This window comes from Mus musculus, chromosome 18 (assembly GCF_000001635.26).
Source record: "Mus musculus strain C57BL/6J chromosome 18, GRCm38.p6 C57BL/6J".
NCBI classification, from domain to species: Eukaryota; Metazoa; Chordata; class Mammalia; order Rodentia; family Muridae; genus Mus; species Mus musculus.
The window spans coordinates 81,258,527-81,278,644 of NC_000084.6; the positions used below are offsets into that span (position 1 = coordinate 81,258,527).

Genomic DNA, 20,118 nt, shown 5'->3' on the forward strand with positions numbered 1-20,118 from the left:
GTGAGGTTAGGCAATTGGATTCTATGTGACAGGGAGATTAGTGAGGCTCTGATAGTAACCTGGGTAACCACAGAATGTTGGCGGTGTCCAGAACTTAAGGAGAGCCATCCTCATTGAGTGAAGTTATCCTGAGTGGGAGTCCATTTGTGTGACAGGCAGAAAGGACCCAGAGGTTGAGCTGTGTAAGCTCCCAGAGCTCACCTCATGCCACCATTGGCCACACATGGAGCTGTAGGACTGAATGTGTGTCCTGCTGGGTTTCAGTCTTGCTTTGGTCCAGCCTTTCCTTCCTATTTCCCATCTTTCCTCATTCAACAGGGGAATGTTTAATCTGTGCCTTCACCCACTAGAAGCATGTGACTTGCCTTTTTGAATTTATGAACAGTCATATCTATTTCCTTGAGTCTGAGAAGCGACTTGGTTCTTTGGGCTCTTGAATAGTTTTGGGACTGTTCAGCTACAGTGACTTTGTAGGGGGCTGACTGCGTCTTGGTTACGGCATGACCATGAGCCTTTTGGGGTCAAAAAGTGAAAGTTTTTGTTGAATGTCAAATGTCTTCCAGAGTCCTTTGTTCTGAGTGCTTGTTCCTCAGCTTGGGAATTATTTTAAAGGCCACACGGCCTTTAGTGGTGAGGTTTTAAGACAGAAATAGGCTCCCAAGAGGGAGTTTTTGAAAGTTCTATTCATTCTGGTTCTTGTATAGTATTCTCTATTTTTTTTTGTATGTCATGATGGGAAACTTTGAAACAGTGACCCCAAATAAATGTTTCCTTCACAGAACCTGTGTCTGTCAGACATTTTGCTATAGTAATGAGTGAAGTTCTTGATACAGCTGTCTACACTTTTGTAAGACATGATTGGGGAGAAGCAGGGTAAGGGCATGGAGATCTGTGTACTACTCCTATCAATGTCGTATGGTCTCCTGAGACTGTGAGGCAAAACCTCTTGCTTTTGACCTTGGCTCATTGGGGCCAGTTCATACTCACTCTGCCAACTTGGACAAGCCTTTTTCTTGAGAATCTCTCTCTACAGCATTTCTGAAACCTTCAAACACTACTTATGAGAGAAGACACTTCTAAAATCTGGCCTTTCTGTCAAAAAACAAAGACCTTAGCTGTGACACAGCATTGGGGGATAATGGTACCTGAAGAGGCCATCTTCTGTAGCCAGGCAGGAACCCCAGAGGAGTGATAGGGACACCAACCCAACCACAAAACTTTCAACCCCCCAATGTAATCTGGTTTATAAGAAATGCAGGGACCGAGGGAATGGTCAACCAATAACCAGCCCAACTAGAGACCCATCCCATGGGTAATCACCAACCCCTGGCACTATGAGTGATGCTTGTTATGCTTGCAGACAGGAGTCTAGCATGGCTGTCCTCTGAGAGGCTCCATCCAGCAGCTTACTTGGACAGATGGACTCTACACTTCCTCAAGGAGTTCTATCCCAGGCCCTGTGGTTCATAGCTTTAGTTTTACTCATGGCCGGTCTGTACTAAGTTCCCTCCTCTCCTGTGGACACAAGTACAGAATGATACTTTTCAGAAAGACCTGCCCCAAATGAAAAGCAGGTGTGTTCTAGCCACAAGGGCCTAGAACACCTCCGTGGCATTCTGGAAGGTCCCATGTCATTCACAGCAGCAGATGAGACACCCATATGTAGGTGCCTGCTCCCTGTCCTGCTGGTACGTGTCTCTCTAGGCTCCATATTCTAAGTCCACACGAAGGAACACATTTTGCCACCTCTCATGGGCACTTTCTCCCTGGTCCATAAAACTGAAGTATGGGTACCTTGGTCTAATTCTATCTGGAAGCTTCTCTGGGGAAGCATGCAGCCTCATTTAGAAATATCTGCACTTGGGGACTATCGTCTCTCCCCTTTTCAGAATTAATGATGCTTTGGTTTGTGTAGAGATTTCCATGAGTGGCCCCCAAAGGTAAATGTGAGTCTCCTTCACGCATCTCTGATTCTGAGGGAGAAGAGGTTTGACTATTTTACCTTGTACCCTTCATGTTATCTTCAGATCTAGAAGCAACTAGTGAGCTGTTTGGTGCTAGGGCAGTAGGAGGGTGTGGCTTTCTGCTGCTGGGCTCCAGGCTTCTCTTCACAGACCTCAGCGGTAGGACCAGCATCTAAGTGAGTACTCACACATCTGCTGACCCATGCTCCTTAGCCAAGAATCCTGTCTCCCCATCCGGTCCTTCCCAGACTCCCTAAAGGCTACCTCTATCTTGCGGGGGTGAGGCAAGCAGAGGATGGGAGCCCCCAAACTGGAACACATAAGCACGGGAGATACTCAGTAAATAAAATGGTTTCAAAGAGGGTGCGTCACAGCACATATCATTCAGGATTTAAAAATTCCTTCATTAAATGATATGTCCTTCTCCTGGGAATTAACTGTGCTCAAACACAAGAGTAGGTCACTTCTGTGTATGTTTCCTCCAGTCCTCCCAAGCTTTGGCATTCAGGATGCCAGTAGATGGACAAGTACTTAGAACATTATAAAAGCACAGCATTGAGTTGGGGAGGCAGAGTATGGCCAGTCTAGGTTGCCAGAACAAATACATACATGGACCATGGACTGAACTCAGGACAGAGATAATATTTACCATAAGGCACTTTGCTCCAGTAAACCTAGCTCAAACTATTCACCTCTTCATAGTAGCAAAAAATTCACTACACATTCTCTACCATGTCTATGGAAGGATTTTAAACAGCAGTAAGAATTAGCAAAAGTATAAGGTCACAGGAAGCTAATCTAAAAATATGGGAAGAAGATGAACGTAGGAAATGAGTAGGACATGGGTAAGCAGTATTGATGTTTATCAATGCACAACACAGCTAAGTCTCTGATGATAGTAATATGTGAAAGAATGTAGGAGGAATAGAGAGATGGCAGAGGTCCATAAGGATGGAGTAAGATGCTGAAAAAACAGGGCAGAGCCAGTAAGGCAGCCAGCACATATACCAGGGTGCATTGGAATGTGTATGTGTGCACAAGTAGGTATGTGTGTGTATGTGTGCATGCACGTGTGTGTGTACACGTGTGTATGTGTGTGAGTGCATTCATCTCTGTGAGTATGTGTGCATGTATGCATGTGTACATGCGTGTTTATGTACATGTTATGTGTGTGTATGTGTACATGCGTGCGTATGTGCATAATATGTGTGCGTGTATGTGCACATGCACATGTGTATGGATGTGTGAGTTTGTGTGTTTGTGCATGTGTGTATGTGTGCATGCATGTATTCATGTGTATGCATGTGCATGGGTGTGTGTTCATGTTTATGTGCAAGTGTGTGTGTGCAGGTATGCTTACACATGCATGCATGTGTGGAGGCAATAGCATTAGGTGTCCTTCTCTAATGTGCTCCATCTCATTCCTCTAAGATGTTTCTCACTCTCTCATTGAACCATGATCTCACTGTTGTTTGATTTTGTTTACTTTTTTCCTGTTACTTGTTTGGCTAAGTTGACAGGCTGCAAGCCCCAGAAATCCTTCTGCGTTCTTATAGGAGTGTTCACAGCTCAGATCTTTTACCCACAGAGCCATCTCCACAGTCCCTTGCATTTCAGATCGTCATCATTGAGACTGTTTTCCAGACGTGGCTTGTGCATAGTGAGATGTTTAGCACTGATAACGATGCAAAGGGATTTTCTGAACACCAGGGGTGTCTTCCAGTTGGATGCTGTGGAGGCCTGTGGAGCCCGGAGAAGCCCCAGGGGCAGCTCATGCATGAATTCCTCATGGCCAGTAGGGCCAGCATTTGTACTTCTATCAAATTCTATCACCTCTGGAGAGACTTCAGATTGTTACAGAACTTAGAAAACATTTGTTGTTGGAAGTCATGATGTTTTGTCCTTGATTAGGGGTGCCAGTGACACACAGGACTAATTTTATGCAAAATCTTGACCCACTTGACCACAAGGCCTTAGGCCAAAAGTGAAGCAAGAGGATACTATGGTCATACAGAAACCGAGAGAGCATCCCACAGACCACTCACTGGTGGTGAGGAGGGCAGGCCACACTTTCAATTTAAAACACAGTTAGAAGCAAGCAAAGGTTAGTGGGCTAAGATCTGAGTGGTCTTGTGAAGATCAAAGGTACTGTAACCATTGTTGCCCGGTACCACTTAAATATGGATTTGTGTATACACTCACTCATACTCCTTCAAAATATCCCAACAGAGTGGAACTTGCCTTAGATTCTGGGACCTGGGTGAGGACCCGAAGAGTTATAGTTCATGCTGGACACCTATGACCAAAGATAAGCATTAACAAGGCTGGATGCAAGGTTTGGGGCTTTAATCACAAGGCGAATAAGCCTGATGATGCACTGTGGCTTCTGAAACAAGAAACAAGGTCACAGTCCCTTCTGTAGGCTTCTGTAGAAGTGAGGCTTTGTATCTTAAGTCGGATTAGTTGCCTGTGCAACAGGCACCCTGTGCAATGGATTTAAGATGTGCTGAGTCATCACCGATTCGGGTTTGCCCTATCAGAGTGAAGGAAGCATCAGAAGGCTTTCCATGCCAGCCTACCACTCCTTTGTCACAGCTGAGGAAAGAAAGCCAGAAGGCCTCTCTACAGAGACCACATGTGGGATGGGATGGGAGCGCCCTGCTCATAGCACCAAGTTCAGGTTGATTGCTAATCATTTCATGCCTGCTTGTCTGGAGAGAAGGTTTCTTCAACGACTCTTGCTTTCTCGTTGCTTTCTCGTTCTAATGAAATGAATGTCCAGTACATGGAGAAACACGTGCACTGCAGAGCCCCATGAACCTTTCCATCAGGAAGTCAGACATTGAAGTGAAGGTATGTGGGAGCAGAAACAAGATGGGCACAGAGCTTTCTCACCTGAGGGCCAGAGGTCCACACTGCCCAGGGAGCACAAACATTGCTTGGCCTGTACACCCCCTGAGTCAGAATCCTTGACAATGGTCTGAGTCCTGCGCACCATAAGGGTAAAGCGCCCAGATAGACTTATGGCTTGCTTCTCAATCCTACTTGGTATGCCTTCCTCTTTAAAAACAGCGTGTTTAGGGACATTCAGAGTAATTGTTGTCTTGGAGAACTGACAGGAGCATCCAGTTAAGCTTATACCCATAAAGCCATCGATAGCGTATCACAGTGACATGCAGAACGAGGGTGTTTCCAGAGAGAGTTGTCTAGGTTGTATGCACAGTTGGAAATGAGGATGGCTCAGTAATGTCAATGAGACCATGGGTTGACTTAGCTTAGTCTGGTTTTAGTTCAAAGTAGGCTGATGAGGTCCTGTATCAGGCAGACACAAGGACATGTAATCTACCCATTACTGTGGAGAAATTCTGTCTACACAGACACTTCCCTAGGCTGGGGCAGAGGCTAGAGTGCTGTGGTTGTTTGGGCCTTCCTTGTGTTGTTTGGGCTATTTGGTTTTCTTCTCCTGGTCTGGGAGTATTGAAATCATGCCTGCTGCCCTAAGGACAGAAGCCGCATGTGTTTCTGTGCCCAGGCAGCTGATCCACTCTTGGCCAGCCCTTCCATTCCAGGACTTCCTAATCAATTCTGATTGCTGGGCCATATGGATTGCTGTGGCCACCCAGGTCTGTGGGTGAGGAGCTGAGATGGCAGGATCAACTCCCCCCGCAAAGTTCATCCATTGGGCTCTTATAGACAGAGTGTGAGATGAGCCAATTTAGGTTAAAATATCTCAAACAAATCCTCACCGGTTCTGACGTTCAAGATTGATTTCTTTTCCAGTGAAAATGATTACTTTTCTTGGAGTCCTGCCAAGTCCTGGACTACTGAACTCACAGAGCTAGGAGTACACAGACAGGGCCCACTGTGGCTCAGCAGCCAGACCCCCAAAGCTTCCATAGGTACTGACTCTTCACAGGCTGGTGCACTTCATAATTACATGATAAGAGATGACTATGGTCATATTTTCTTTCCAGGATGGGGACTCAGAAGGCTCTTTGTCTATAAAGGAGATCAAGCTGCCTTCCAGAAAGAGCATTCTCATAGGTCCCTCTTCTGTTCTGCATGGTGGCATGGCCCTTCCTCCTCTAGATATCTGTGGATCACTTGATCATATTCCCTCGGCAATGTCATAGTGGATGAGTTCTACCTGACAATTTATTTAGGATCCTCTAAGGGTTCTGATACCAGGTGTTTCATCAACAGGAACCCAAAGGTCACTGTCAGCATTTTAAACACCTGACTGAAACAGGTGTCTCAGGGGGAAGGGGATGGCGCTAGATCAACCCGTGGGCCCCATCTCACCAGCTGAGTCCTTAAGTATCGAGATGAAGGTTCTTGGAGAAGGTTTCTTTTTCTGTAGCATAGCTTCTCCAAATGCTAGGTTGGCCCCCGTCTAGGGCCACAGCACCCTACAACACCACCTGCTCTATAGAATAGTTCTCCTAAGCTTTGGTGACTACGTTTTTTTTTTTTTTTTTTTTTTTTTTTTTTTTTAATAATTGGCCTCTTTCTCCTTGTTTCATTTCCCTTTCTTCTCTGGTTCTTGCCTGGAGAAATCGGACTGTTGTAGACATTTCTTTCTACAACATCTTATCACCCCCAGTGGTCTCTCAGCCTGTCTCAGGGGGACCACAGATGCAGTGGCAAGGAACCGCCAGTCTATGTCTGGGATGACAGAACTAATTAGGTAGCTGAGGACAGAGCCCTCTTTCTTCAGACAGTGACCAGTGAATGATGATGTTGCGTAGGTATTTTGTCCCCAATGGAACTGTTCCATTTAGACTTAGGCAGTGAACAAAACTCATAGGACTAGTGAGCTACTGAAACGTGATAAACAAGACCCTTTGCCGAGTAAGTGCTGATAATTGCTGGTGGAGAAGGCTCTCCCACCAGCCTAGCTTGTCTGCCAGGCCTACAGGAGGTTCACAAGATGTGGCATTGGGCCACCCCCAAGCCAGTGTGGAGTTTGGGGTGAAAGAGCCACCTTTGAGGCATCTGTGCTCCTCTAAGCAATCCTTCACCAGTATTCCTATCAGCAGTTCCAGTAAATATGCTGGTCCGCTCAGCCAGACTTGTTTGGGATGGTTTCTCTGGTCTCTCACTCTTGTTTACATCTCCTCAGGAGAAGTTGCAGCCCAGCACATACTGTGGGCCTCAATCTATGTGGATCCAACAGTGTCACAGCACACACTGTGGGCATGAATTTAGGCAGAACCAAACAGATGAACAATAGATGAACTGGAGCTACTCAAAGGAGATCCAGGTATTTCTACTGACTCCTGTGTGTTATCCCCCCCCCCCCCATGACCCTGTATAAAAGTATTTCCCAGCTCCCTACTCCCTTTCTGACCCACAGGCTTGTCTGGGTGATTAAAGCTGGATTGGTGTTCTGTGAGCAGCTCTCCTGGACACAGTACGTGCTCAGCTAATGGTTAAGTCTAGGAGAGAATCTTGGGATGGAGGATTCAGTGACCCACCCTGTGATGCTCCTGCTCATGGCTATGGAAGGACAGCTGGCCTTAGAGGACCAGGGCTGGGAAAGAAGTCTCCTAAGAGACATTGAGGACACAGACAAAGAGTGATCTGTGACATTTGGTTTCTCTTCAAGTTCTGTGGGTACCAGCCATAGTTAGGCTGTGAGGAATCAGCTTCTCTGGGGCAGGGGTAGACTATCAGGCCACGGCCTTGGCAGTATAAGGGAGACACCATCAGACGTTTTTCAGGAGATGCTCCAATTTCAGTTGGCCTGGTGTTTTCTCACTTTAGGTTTAGGAGGTAGTGACCAGGGGAAGGCAACATTCTCCTCACTTCTTACCAAGGTCCAGACCGACTCAGGATCCGTGACTATGCTTGGCTACCTGGCTGAGAGGTGTGTGCGTGTGTATGTATGTGCCTCTCCAAAGCACCCCCACCCTAGAATCCCAGTCTAAGATCTGTCACCTCTATCATCTCCCTGATGGTGAGACAACACGTGCATAATTTGCAGTTCTCCTTAATGCTCTGCACAGTGATTTCCTCACCGCCCTTTGGTCATTCATATCAGTCTTTATTTGATGCCTGTATTTATAATCCAATGCTACTGCAGTTTTCAAGACAGTCTACTTTGTTTCTTGGAAGCTTTTGATTGCCTTCTACATGTAGGAGTGTGTTATGTATTCCAGCAAGGTCAGTCCCAGTCTCTGGAGTATAAGACTCCTCAACCAGGCCCACAAAACAAAGTTTTAAAATCAAGCGAATAGATCTGAGGGATCTTGATCTCTAGATAACTGGAAAAGTTGAAGTGAGCATTGTTAGGATCTGCCAACTGTGTCCAAGCTTTTTGACACCCTTGCATTTCTATCAACCTGAGTATTCCATTGGTCTAAGTCCTTGCCAGCATTTTGCTGTCAGTGTTGTGAATCTGAGGCATGGTAATCGTTGTGGAAGGATGAATCTTGTTTATTTTAGAGTTCTCTACTGATGCATCAGTTTAAGTATCTTTTTTTTGGCATTTGCACATCTTTGATGAAGTATCTGTTCAATTTTGGAATAATTTTAAAATTATACTGTTTGGTTTTTATTGCTGAATTTTAGGATTTTTAAAAATATATTTTCTATACAGGTCTTATTAGCAAAGCATTTTTACAAATATTTTCTGCTAAGATTTGGAAACTCTCCCTTCTACCTTACTTCTCTCTCTCCCTCCCCCTCCCCCTCCTCCTTTCTTTCTTTCTTTCTTTCTTTCTTTCTTTCTTTCTTTCTTTCTTTCTTCCTTCCTTCCTTCCTTCCTTCCTTCCTTTCTTTCTTTCTTTCTTTCTTTCTTTCTTTCTTTCTTTCTTTCTCTCTTCTCCCCCCTCTTTTTTTCTTTCCTTCAATGTCATTAACGAAGCAGAAAATTTAATGTTCAATTGTGCTTCTGGTGTTATATCTAAGACCTTACAGTTCAGGTGAAGTTCAGTACCTCCCCCTGTCCTGTTTTGTTGGATCTATAAGGACATATGAGAAGAAATGAAATATGGATATATTGAATTTCCAGTAGACAAATATCCATCCATTAACAGAAACCTTGGGCTTATTTTGTTTGTGTTTGTAATTTTGACTTCTTTTTTAGGTTTTCACCCTGTTCTCTGTTGAGCATGTGAACAGCATTATTTGGTATTTCCATGTCTAGTTGACCACTGTTGGTAAAAGACCTCCCATATTTGCACCATTTTTTGAAACTTGGTATTCCTTCCAGTTCAGGAAGGGTTTCTTTCCCTGTGGGATCATCTACATAGACAGGCATGCCATAGGTGAAAAACCATATTCATATTTTCCTTTCATATCCAAGTCTTTGTCTATTTTCTTGTCCTTTTGTACAGGTGAGCACTTCAGTTAAAACACTGACCAGACCAGTAGAGATGACACTCAGTGTGCTCAGTCTTGAGGGAGAGTATGAGTATGTACATATGATTTCCCCACTAGGGATCTTGTTAATGAGTGGGAAATTCCCACTAAGGATGGTGTTAACAAGTGGGAGGTTTCCTATAGGCCATCACTACCCTGAAGCAATTGTTCTCTGTCATCATCTGTATGATTTTTCATCTTTAGTGTGTGTTAGATTTCCCCATATTTGCAAGCAATAAGATTATATACATTAACTTGGCTTGCTGATTCACATTATTATCTGATAGCTGACACTGTCATTGCTATGAATTCACTTATAGTCTGTAACTATGCTAGTTAGCTTTAACTGTCAACTTGATGTGACCTAGAATCAACTGGGAAGTATCCTGGTGAGGAATTACCTAGAGGAGGTTGCCCTATTGGTAACGGAGGTATAAAGACCTCCTGATGCTGATGGTTGACCTATTGGTAACGGAGGTATAAAGACCTCCTGATGCTGATGGTTGCCCTATTGGTAACGGAGGTATAAAGACCTCCTGATGCTGATGGTTGCCCTATTGGTAACGGAGGTATAAAGACCTCCTGATGCTGATGGTTGCCCTATTGGTAACGGAGGTATAAAGACCTCCTGATGCTGATGGTTGCCCTATTGGTAACGGAGGTATAAAGACCTCCTGATGCTGATGGTTGCCCTATTGGTAACGGAGGTATAAAGACCTCCTGATGCTGATGGTTGCCCTATTGGTAACGGAGGTATAAAGACCTTCTGATGCTGATGGTTGCCCTATTGGTAACGGAGGTATAAAGACCTCCTGATGCTGATGGTTGCCCCATTGGTAACGGAGGTATAAAGACCTCCTGATGCTGATGGTTGCCCTATTGGTAACGGAGGTATAAAGACCTCCTGATGCTGATGGTTGACCTATTGGTAACGGAGGTATAAAGACCTCCTGATGCTGATGGCACCATTTCATGGGATGGGCTTTGACCTGGATGAGAGTAGAGAAAACTAAGTGAAAGCAAGCAAGCAAACAGTAGCACAGGCTCATTTATATCTCTCTGTGCTTGACTGTAGCTAAGATGTAACTTGTTGCTTGAGTTCTTGCCTTAGCTTCTACTAAAGGATACCATATAACCTCAAACTATGAAGCTAAACTCTTCCTTCTGTATGCTACTTTTAAAGTATTTTATAACAGAAACAGAAGTGAATCTAGGACAGAAATAGAGCATTTTCTTTTTTCCCTTTTCCCTCCCTTCCTCCCTTCCTCCCTCCCTCCCTCCCTTCCTTCCTTCCTTCCTTCCTTCCTTTCTTTTCTTTTCTTTTCTTTTTTTTTAAAGGCTTGGTAACCCTTCTTATTTAATTTGGATGCTTGGTAACTATTGTGGATTTTCTGTGCAAATGTCTATCTTTGTTGGCCGTTGTGGTTACAGCAGCTAAAACTATAAGATGGCACTATGTCAGTGATATATTTGATTCAGTGGCACGTTCCCTGTGCTGACACTGGTGGACAACAGCTGATGTCATTGTATTCAGATTTGTAGCAATGTCAGTACACTGATGAGGTAACTTGCCATCTATGATGTCACATTACTCTGAAGAACTGTCATCCATCCATTAACACACAAGTGCAATAATTACCCATAGATTTTGGTTAATCAATACACTTTATTTCTTCTAAATTGTAAATAATAATAAAAATAGTCTTGTAAGTATTTAAAATACCTCTTCCTTTTGCTGCCATTTTTTCTGACTTCCTTTGTCCCATGGAAGAACATGATTGGTAGATTTCTGGTGTCTCTCACAAACAGAAGTGATCTACCCAACCTGATGATGCAGTCCCCAAATGACCCCTTTGACATGATTTACATGCAGCAAATAATTCCATACTCAGGGTGGTCAGTGGAGGCAGTCTAAGGATGCCAAGGCCCTGGAATGTCCCGAGGGCTTCCTGCCAGTCAGTCCTGGGCTGGGTCTGATGCCCACAAGGGGAGCATGCTAGCCATCACACAAGCTGACTTTAGTCCAAGGAACTTCAGCAATGATCTGCTTGCTTTGTGCAACACAGATTTATTGATGGCAGCCACATCTTTGTTTGTTTTTCTTTCTAATCTCTGACAATAGTAGAGAAAATCTACTGAACTAGTTTCCACACAGAGATATTTTTAAGATATTACTGGAGCTGTAAACATGGGGAGCTGGGTAAAGATCCAGGGTCATGTGTTGTCAGAACATACCAGGTACTGCTAACCCCCTTTTCCAGTCTCCTCCTTTCTAGAATTCCTGTTCAGAGCATAGGACTCAGAGCAGTCCAGAGATGTGTGTCTGCAGGGGGCTCACCTGGCACTTTTGTTTGACATCATAGTTTTAAGAAGACATCTCTACACACGCCCACGTAATTGTAAGCACATTTCTACAGTTTAATATGCCATTGACAGAGAAGGCATGGTAATGAATACATGTACATTCTATTTTTAAATTAAGTGAACTCCAATTTTCTGGTATAATTTATGTTTGTAAGAGGATAAAAACAGCTTACAAAGGAGTCCAAGGAGATAAAAAAAATTACAGAGGATCAGGGATTAGTCCTCATCTGTACTTCTCAAGGTCTTAGATTTCATGAACAAGCAAAATTAAAAAAAAATGCACAGGACAGATACTGACTTGTCAACTTTCAAAATTTGTTCAATTAGAATGTCAAATACAGTCAACATAGAAAACGTCCTATTCCTGACATTGTTAGAAAATTCATGTTGGTTTTATACTTTTCTTCTTCTATTTCCTAATTTTCTCCATCTCAGAGTCAACACGCTGCCCCGTTTGCTCACCTCTCTCACAGTGGGGAGAGCAGAACCTTGGTGGCAAGTGGCTGCTTTGCATCAGGTGGTTCGGTTGTGTGCTTTTGGGCGCTTAGCATAGAAATGTTTCCACATGGGTTTCTGTGCAGCACGTGTGTGGTTGTGATGCATATTCTACATGCACAAGTCTGCATGCAGTGTGTACTTGTGTGCCCAAGTACAGTCTCGAGTCATCCTTACAGAAGGAAACCCAGCTTTCCAGAGCTTTAGAAACAATCCATATCCACATGGCTAGCAGTTTCTACCGGATGCCCTTTCCAAATACAGCCTCAGAAAGCCTGTGCTCTGAATAGGGTCTAAACTAGAAGGGGACTTTGGGAACCAGAGAAAAGCCAGAACATCCACTGCTGCTTGTATTCCATGCATGTCCTTGTGTAGCTGCAGACTCTCCACAGGGAGCCATTAAGGCTCACAGAGCATCTCCTAAGTTTTTGAGAGACATTGTCTAGGACATGGAGGGTGTGCACCTGGAGATTGGATAGTGTGCTCATGACTGAAAGGTCATTCATTTCTTCTTACAAAGGTTTCAAGAGGTGGTGCATAGCTTTAGAGACAAGACTCTAGGAACCATGAAGACAGGGCACAGCATAGGCTGTTGCCTGTCAAACTTCCATGCTATCCACAACAGCAGATAGGTACCTGTAAGCACTTTCCATAGTGAAGGAAGCTGTTGATCATCAGAAAGACAACAGAGGCAAAGCTGTGACCAGGCCACTTCAGCATGTGGCTTTCAGGATGAACTTGTCTTGGCCAGAGTTAAGACTTGAAGAGGTTCTCTAAATGCAGGGTCAGGTGTCTAGAGACCTGAGAGGTTAGCTCTGCTAATGCCAGGTTGGCCTGATCCATTGATCATATGTGCATGGGACCCATCCTCTTAGACCTGTGTTCCCTCTGGTGAATGGAGCCTGGGACCACAGCTTGCTCCCTTGACACTTACTTATGTTATAACCGCAGCCTGATTTTCCCTGGCTCCCACAGACAGGTTGGCTGCATGGATTCTGAATCTCCTGGTATTTTCTTGCCTTTTTTTGACAGCAGTAGGGTCTGAACCAAAGTCCTGATTGTGTAGGAAATGTATAAAAGCTCAGACACCTTCTTAGCAGAGGGTGACCGTGTCTCAGATGGTAAGAACATTGACAACAGTCACAAGATCAACTTTGCTGTTCAGTTGAAATTTCTTCCAAGAGGGTCGTGGTATGAAATTAATAGGATTACAGATAATCCCCCCAAAGGAGAAGGCTCAGCTTTGAAAACTGACTGATAAGTTTCGATAGCACTTAAACATCCCCTCTCACAGAGAGACACAGCTTCCCTGAGCTGTAGGCAGCAGGAGGGCCTTCATCTTTGGACAGGTGTATCTCTGTCTCTATCAGAAGTCAGCATGTGTCAGGGTAGAGATTGTGGCTTAAAACAGCCCCATGCCCACAAGTGCTCAGTGGCTGCTTTCTCTACAGTCCTGCATTTAGTAAGAAACACCTAGATGCAGACCCATGTGCTACTCTTAGTGTCTGGAGAAAAGAAATACCAGGTTTCAACAGTGTAAAGTTTTGTAAATAAGTGTCCAACAGAAGAAGAGGAGGTGAATTTACATCATTCACATCTTTCATGTTCCCTCTTCCTCCTCTTCTCCTCTTCCTCCTCTTTCTCCCCGGCCATCCTCCTCATCCACCATCCTCATCCACACTTCTGCCCATCCACCCTCCTCCCCATCCACCCTCCTCCCCATCCACCCTCCTCCCCATTAATCCTCATCCCCATTCACTCTCCTCCTCATCCACTTTTCTCCCTGTCCACTCTCCTCCCCATCCACTCTCCTCCCCATCCACCCTCCTCCCCATCTATCTCCTCCCCATCCATCCTCCTCCCCATCCACCCTCCTCCCCATCCACCCTCCTCCCCATCTATCTCCTCCCCATCCATCCTCCTCCCCATCCACCCTCCTCCCCATCCACCCTCCTCCCCATCCACCCTCCTCCCCATCTATCTCCTCCCCATCCATCCTCCTCCCCATCCACCCTCCTCCCCATCCACCCTCCTCCCCATTAATCCTCATCCCCATCCATTCTCCTCCTCATCCACTTTTCTCCCTGTCCACTCTCCTCCCCATCCACCCTCCTGCCCATCCACCCTCCTCCTCATCCATCCTCCTCCCCATCTACCCTCCTCCCCATCCACTCTCCTCCCCATCTATCTCCTCCCCATCCATCCTCCTCCCCATCTATCTCCTCCCCATCCACCCTCCTCCCCATCCACCCTCCTCCCCATCTATCTCCTCCCCATCTATCTCCTCCCCATCCATCCTCCTCCCCATCCACCCTCCTCCCCATCCACCCTCCTCCCCATCTATCTCCTCCCCATCCATCCTCCTCCCCATCCACTCTCCTCTCCATCCACCTTGCTCCCCATCCACTCTCCTCCCCATCCACCTTCCCTATCCATATTCACCATCCACCCTCCTCTTCATCCACCCTCCTCCCCATTCACCCTCCTCTCCATCCACCCTGCTCCTCCACCCACCCCTCCCCCATCCATTCTTCTCCCCCACCCACTAACCTCCCCGCCTTCCTCTTCTATCATCTCTCCTCTCCCTCTTGTTCTCATCCCCTTCCTTCTCATCTTAATTCTTGTTTTCTCTTCTCTTTCTTTTTTCCCTATCTTCTGGGAAGCTACAAGTATCTTTCTCATTCAATGAAACTTCTTAGAAGTTTTGTCCCCCAGTTCTGAAAATCTGTGTAAAGTTAGTGACGTGCTCCATGCTCGTGTTACCTGAGAGGACACATCTACTCTCTGACACTTTCTGGAGTCAGTACTGTTCTCTGAGTACAGGGGTCATGTACATGCACTCCTTTGTTAAGCCAAAAGGCAAACCCCTTTAAAAATCAATTTGATGCATCTCTTCGTTCATTGGTATTAACAATTGCTGTCTGAGGGTTCAGCAGTCCTTAGCCAAACTCCAGCTACAGCAGAAAGTAATGCCTTCAAAATATCAGAAAAGATGGTTGCTATCTATTAGTTTCCTTTGAAGTTAAAATCTTCCATCTTGGAGGAAAACTTGTTTATTATTATTATTATTATTATTATTATTATTATTATTATTATTATTTTATTATATCTTTACTTTATTTACATTTCAAATGTTGTCCCCTTTCCTGGTTCCCATCTGAAAACCTCCTATCCTCTCCCCCTCCCCCTGCTCATCAACCCACCCACACCTGCTTCCTGGCCCTGGCATTCCCCTACACTGGAGCATAGAGCTTTCACAGGACCAAGGGTCTCTGGAAGAAAACTTCATAAGATATAAGAAGTAAATGGGAAATAAAACAAGACATTTTAGGACAGGATACTTTTATGAGGGAGTGAAACAACAGGATGTTCTAGGGTGAGGTGAAAACTCTTCTGTAGGGAAGATCCTTCTGGAAGTAAATAACTCAAATCGCTTCAGGAAGTCCCTGAAACTGACCAGAATCACAAGGTTCCTCTTTCTCCAGGAGTAAACATAGAGGCTGCTGAGAGTCACCCTTAGACAAGCCAAACAGTAAAAGCCTCCCAGACAAACTGCCTGGAAGAACCAGTGGCCTGTTGAGCTGCCCAGAAGAAACAAAGGCCTGAGGAGCTGTCTGGAAGGGACACTCTCCAATCTATTGAGCTGCCTGTAGGGTATATATGGACTCTAGGTTCCCAGCTTCTGTGAGCTGTCACCCATCTGGGGTGTGCTTTGGTGACATTTTGATTTGGTGCTGATTTTGAGTCATTTCTGTTTCTGTAAGTAGTAACCCTTAAACCATATTCTTACATGCAAGCCCTATAAAACTCATTGGTTCTCCAAGCTGGACTTTTGTGGTATCTGTATTTTGACTCTTAACACCTTCCTACCTGGGGTGAATAGATGTTCACATCTCCCCAGAAATTGTGTGTGTGTGTGTGTGTGTGTGTGTGTGTGTGTGTGTGTGTGTGTGTGAGTGTGTGTGTGTGTGTGTAGTGAGTAGTGAAACTCACTAGAAGAGGCAGAGGGCTCAGAAGTTTCCTTCAAGTGCTTCTTGAGAAAGTTAACCATATCTCCTGGGCATCAAGCCTCACCCCAACATATTTTTAGCTACATGCTTCCAGTGATAGATCATAATTCATCCTATAAAACTTCATAAGGAGGAAGTGAACCACCATGGCCCACATGCTCCAGTATGCTGCTTGTAGAACTGGTTTGCCACGAACACATGAGCTTTTTCTGCACAGAGAGGATCATGGGTCTTCCCAAGAGCAGCAAGTGACAGCAGGGGTTGAAGTCTTTTAAAAACTCTTTTTTTTTTGAGGCTGCTTAGCAAATGAACAAAACAACTCAAATTACCCCTCCAACTTGGAAATATAGAAATTATGGTCTCATTGTAAAAGAAGGGAGCATGTGCGTCTCTCCGAGTCGTCTCTTTTATTCTCTCAATTGGAACTGTTTAGGGGGAAGAAAGGAAAACATTAAGTGGAGATCTCAAACACGTGCTTTCTGAAACCCTTCGATATGTGAAAAATCAAATCAAACAACTTTTAATAATACCAGACTGCCAGAGGAAAATAAAACTGAAGCTGCCTCTGCAAAATAAAAAAGCAATTAGCCACTTTCTGATGTTCTTTCTTAGGGATGTACCTCAGGAAAACTAACGACATGAAGCAGAGGGAAAAAAAATCCAATTCTTTCTGAAGGAAAAACAAGAGCCTATAACCACAGAAGTGGTGGGAAGCAGTACTTACTCTGAAATACAGCTGCCACTTAACTCTGTGGAGTTCTGTTCGCAGAGAGGACTCGGGGACCTCGACTGCTGGGTGCCCAGGGCCAGGTGTTTAGCAACTGTCTCTTAATAAGCAGATGATGATGTCAGAGAAGGAAGCAGACAATGGAAGGACTTTTGAGAAAGCCTGCTAATAGAGTCCTTTGTACCATTTTCAGTCCGGTGCTGTGACAATCCCATGACCACAAGCAACCTCTGATGAACAGAATTTATTTCATCTTATACTTCTAGGTCATACTTCATTATCCAAGAAAGGCAGGGCAGACTCACTAGACATCGTCCCTAGAGGAATGTTTCTCAGTGGCTTTGTTCTAAGCACCTCTTGCTCTGTGGCCCATGTCTAGATTTAACTGATAGCCCAGGACCTCCTGCCTTGGGAAGGTACAACACACAGTGGACTAGGTCTTCCTGAACCAATTTACAATCTAGAGCATCCTTTAGAGACATGGCCCCATGCCAATTTGATCTAGGCAATCTCTTGATTGAGTTTTATCTTATTTTATTTTGTCAGCTGGCTATAGGCTGTGTCAGGTTAAAAAAATGCTAACCAGAACAACTTTTCCATAACAGATTTCATGCTCCTATCTAGAATTATAATTGGATCTTTACACCAAAGAGCAGGCTTTGAAGAAGTAAGCTTGGGAATGAGGGCCAGCCTGCACTTCAACTCATCAATGTATTTGTCTCAGTCTCAATTTTGTGTGCCTCCCTGTGTCCTTCCAGCATGATCCATGTGGAGGAATCATGACACACGTGACTCCTGAGTTTTTGCCCTTGGCTGAGAGTTAGATGACAATCTAATGACTTTGCTTTGAATTATCAGGAATCTATGCTTCCCAGGCAGACTCAGATGTAAAGATCTTCAGCACACACCCTTTATCAAAGGTCGCATTCTGGTCGTTAAGCAAGATCGGATGAGCCAAGCTCACGACTTGGCCCAAAGGTAGTACCCACTGTGGCTTGACCTGTGGAGGTAAGAGCTCACTTTTCAGGCGCCATGGAGAGGAAAGTCTATCCACAATCAATACCAAATGTTTATGGTCTATTTTTTAGCTTTTAGATGCACAAGACGACAGTCAATCACTGTGATGATATGTGGTATACTTAAAAAAAAAAGTTCTTCAGATATCCAGCCTGGCCTAAGGAAATTTGGCTAGAGTTAAAGACGTGCTGAGAATTTTAAACCGTGCTAAGATTTCACGTTAATTGATACTTTCCCTTTTAAATGATTGAAACTGGGGACTGTAAAACTGGCTCCGCAGTTCAGAGCATCAGCTGCTCTTGCAGGGGACCTACCTGTATTTGAGTTCTAGCACCTGTATCAAGTCGTTCACAGCCACCTGTATGTAACTCCAGCTCCAGGGAACCTGATGCCTCTGGCCTTTGTGGGCACCATCCCATTCATACGTTTACACACGACATATAAGCATGCACATAATGGAAAAATAATACTTGGGCATTTTATAGACAGCTGTCAGAACCTTCCTTCGTGCTTGGCTGCCTTGAGCAGGGTGCTGTCAGCAGTGCCACTACTTCTCTGATGAAAAGCTGGCCTGTTGGGGACAGCCTGGCTGCTGTGAGGACTTCAGAGATGTTCTGAGGTCCCACCATGGCTACAAGAAACACTGTGACATAGATGTGATGGTATCCTGACTTCTGAGTTGTGAGGCTTTACTCCGGCCACAGCTTCTCCGAGTAACATAGTCGTAAACATGGTTGAAAAGTGTCTCTACACTACATTGACTTCAGGATACATGCAGGGGCGGGATGGCTATATCATAAGGTAATTCCATTTCTGCTCTCCCCTCTGTACTGATTTACACAGTGGCTGTACCAGCTATGTTCCATCAGCAGTGGAGAAGCTATTTTTTCTTGCTCACATCCTCGAGAGTATCTATTGCCATTTATTTTCCTGGTGACAGCTCCTCTGACTGGGGTGAGACTCTTTGCATTGCCCTGGTGACTAAGGATGTTGGACATTGGATCATTTCTTGGCCAATTGTAGTCTGAGAACTATCTGTTCAGATCATTAGTCGCTTTATTATTGGGATGATTTGGAGTCTTTGGTGTTTAAGTTTTGGAGTTCATTATAGATTCTAGATATTAACCCACCCCCCATGAGAGAAATCGTGAGAAAATACCGTGTTAGTTTGTAGTTTTGATTTTGTGCAATCCTATTTGTCACTTCTGAATGTTATTTCCTGTGCTATTAAGGTCCTCTGTACAAAGTCCTGGTCTACACCTGCATCTATTTGTGGAACCCAAAATCAATTATTTTGTCGAATTTACATCCCACTTTTCCGACTTCTACATCCATGTTGGTTCTTGTTTTTTGGCCATTTTGCTGGGATTTTCATCTTCATTTCTGAATTGGCTGTCAATTTTTAGGCCTCTGCATTTCATCTGCAGATACAAAAATGACTAATTTTTCTGTTTTGATTGTGGGTTTTTTTATTTTTGGTGGATAGTTTTCTTTTTGTGCAGACATTCAAATCCTGTTCCCCTGTAAATAATTTTTGCCCTAATTCTCTAGCTGTGTTTTCTTGTCTGAGGCTCTTAGCGATACGCCACAAAGCCACCAGGCAGAGTCTTCTGTCTGATTGACTGAGCTTCCTGAAATGGCTAAGATCTTTTCCCTTCATGGCACGAGCCATGATTTCAGATGTTTCCTCCTAGTTTTCTTTCGTAGCCCAGTCAGCTTGTCTCCTATGTGGGCTCTTTTACATGCACCGTTTCTGAGTGGGCCCCACCGCATTCCTATGTTCATCTTTATCTCCTTTCTCTACCTCAACTGAGGAACATTCAATGCTCTCGGGCAAGTGCCTTTCCCACCGTTGCACCGAGTTTATTAAGTTATTTATTACTTTTTAAAAGATCTGTTTAAATTCTTTCACATTCTGTGTTTGTACACATGTCAGAATATACGTTTATGTGCGCATGGCTTTGGTTACCCACAGAGGCTAGAAAAGGGCATCACATCCCCAGAGCTGGAGTTGCAGGCAATGCTATCCAAGATCGGTGACTGAAACCAAGCTCTGGTCCTCTGCAAGGGGAGCCAAGTGATCCCTGTCACTGAGCCATCTCTTAACCTCAGACTTACTTCCTTTTACCTTAAGTTTCCATTTGTTAACTTTTGTCTGACGGGAATTTCTGTTTTC

At 44.6% G+C, this 20,118-nt stretch overlaps 1 long non-coding RNA gene across 3 annotated transcripts in view; it reads left to right on the plus strand.

The window, feature by feature from the left end:
• The first annotated feature begins 6,147 nt into the window (after positions 1-6,147).
• Positions 6,148-20,118, plus strand: part of Gm30192 — a 65,455-nt gene continuing 51,484 nt past the window's right edge. Inside the window, exons 1-5 of one of the 3 annotated variants that reach the window (XR_877609.1) lie at positions 6,151-6,213; positions 7,087-7,227; positions 7,321-7,395; positions 9,457-9,462; positions 15,677-15,704. This is a non-coding gene — a long non-coding RNA (predicted gene, 30192). Of the gene's footprint in view, positions 6,214-7,086; positions 7,228-7,320; positions 7,396-9,456; positions 9,463-15,676; positions 15,705-20,118 lie in introns of those variants that run through there. The other 2 variants (XR_386392.1, XR_386391.1) reach the window with 2 other exon arrangements.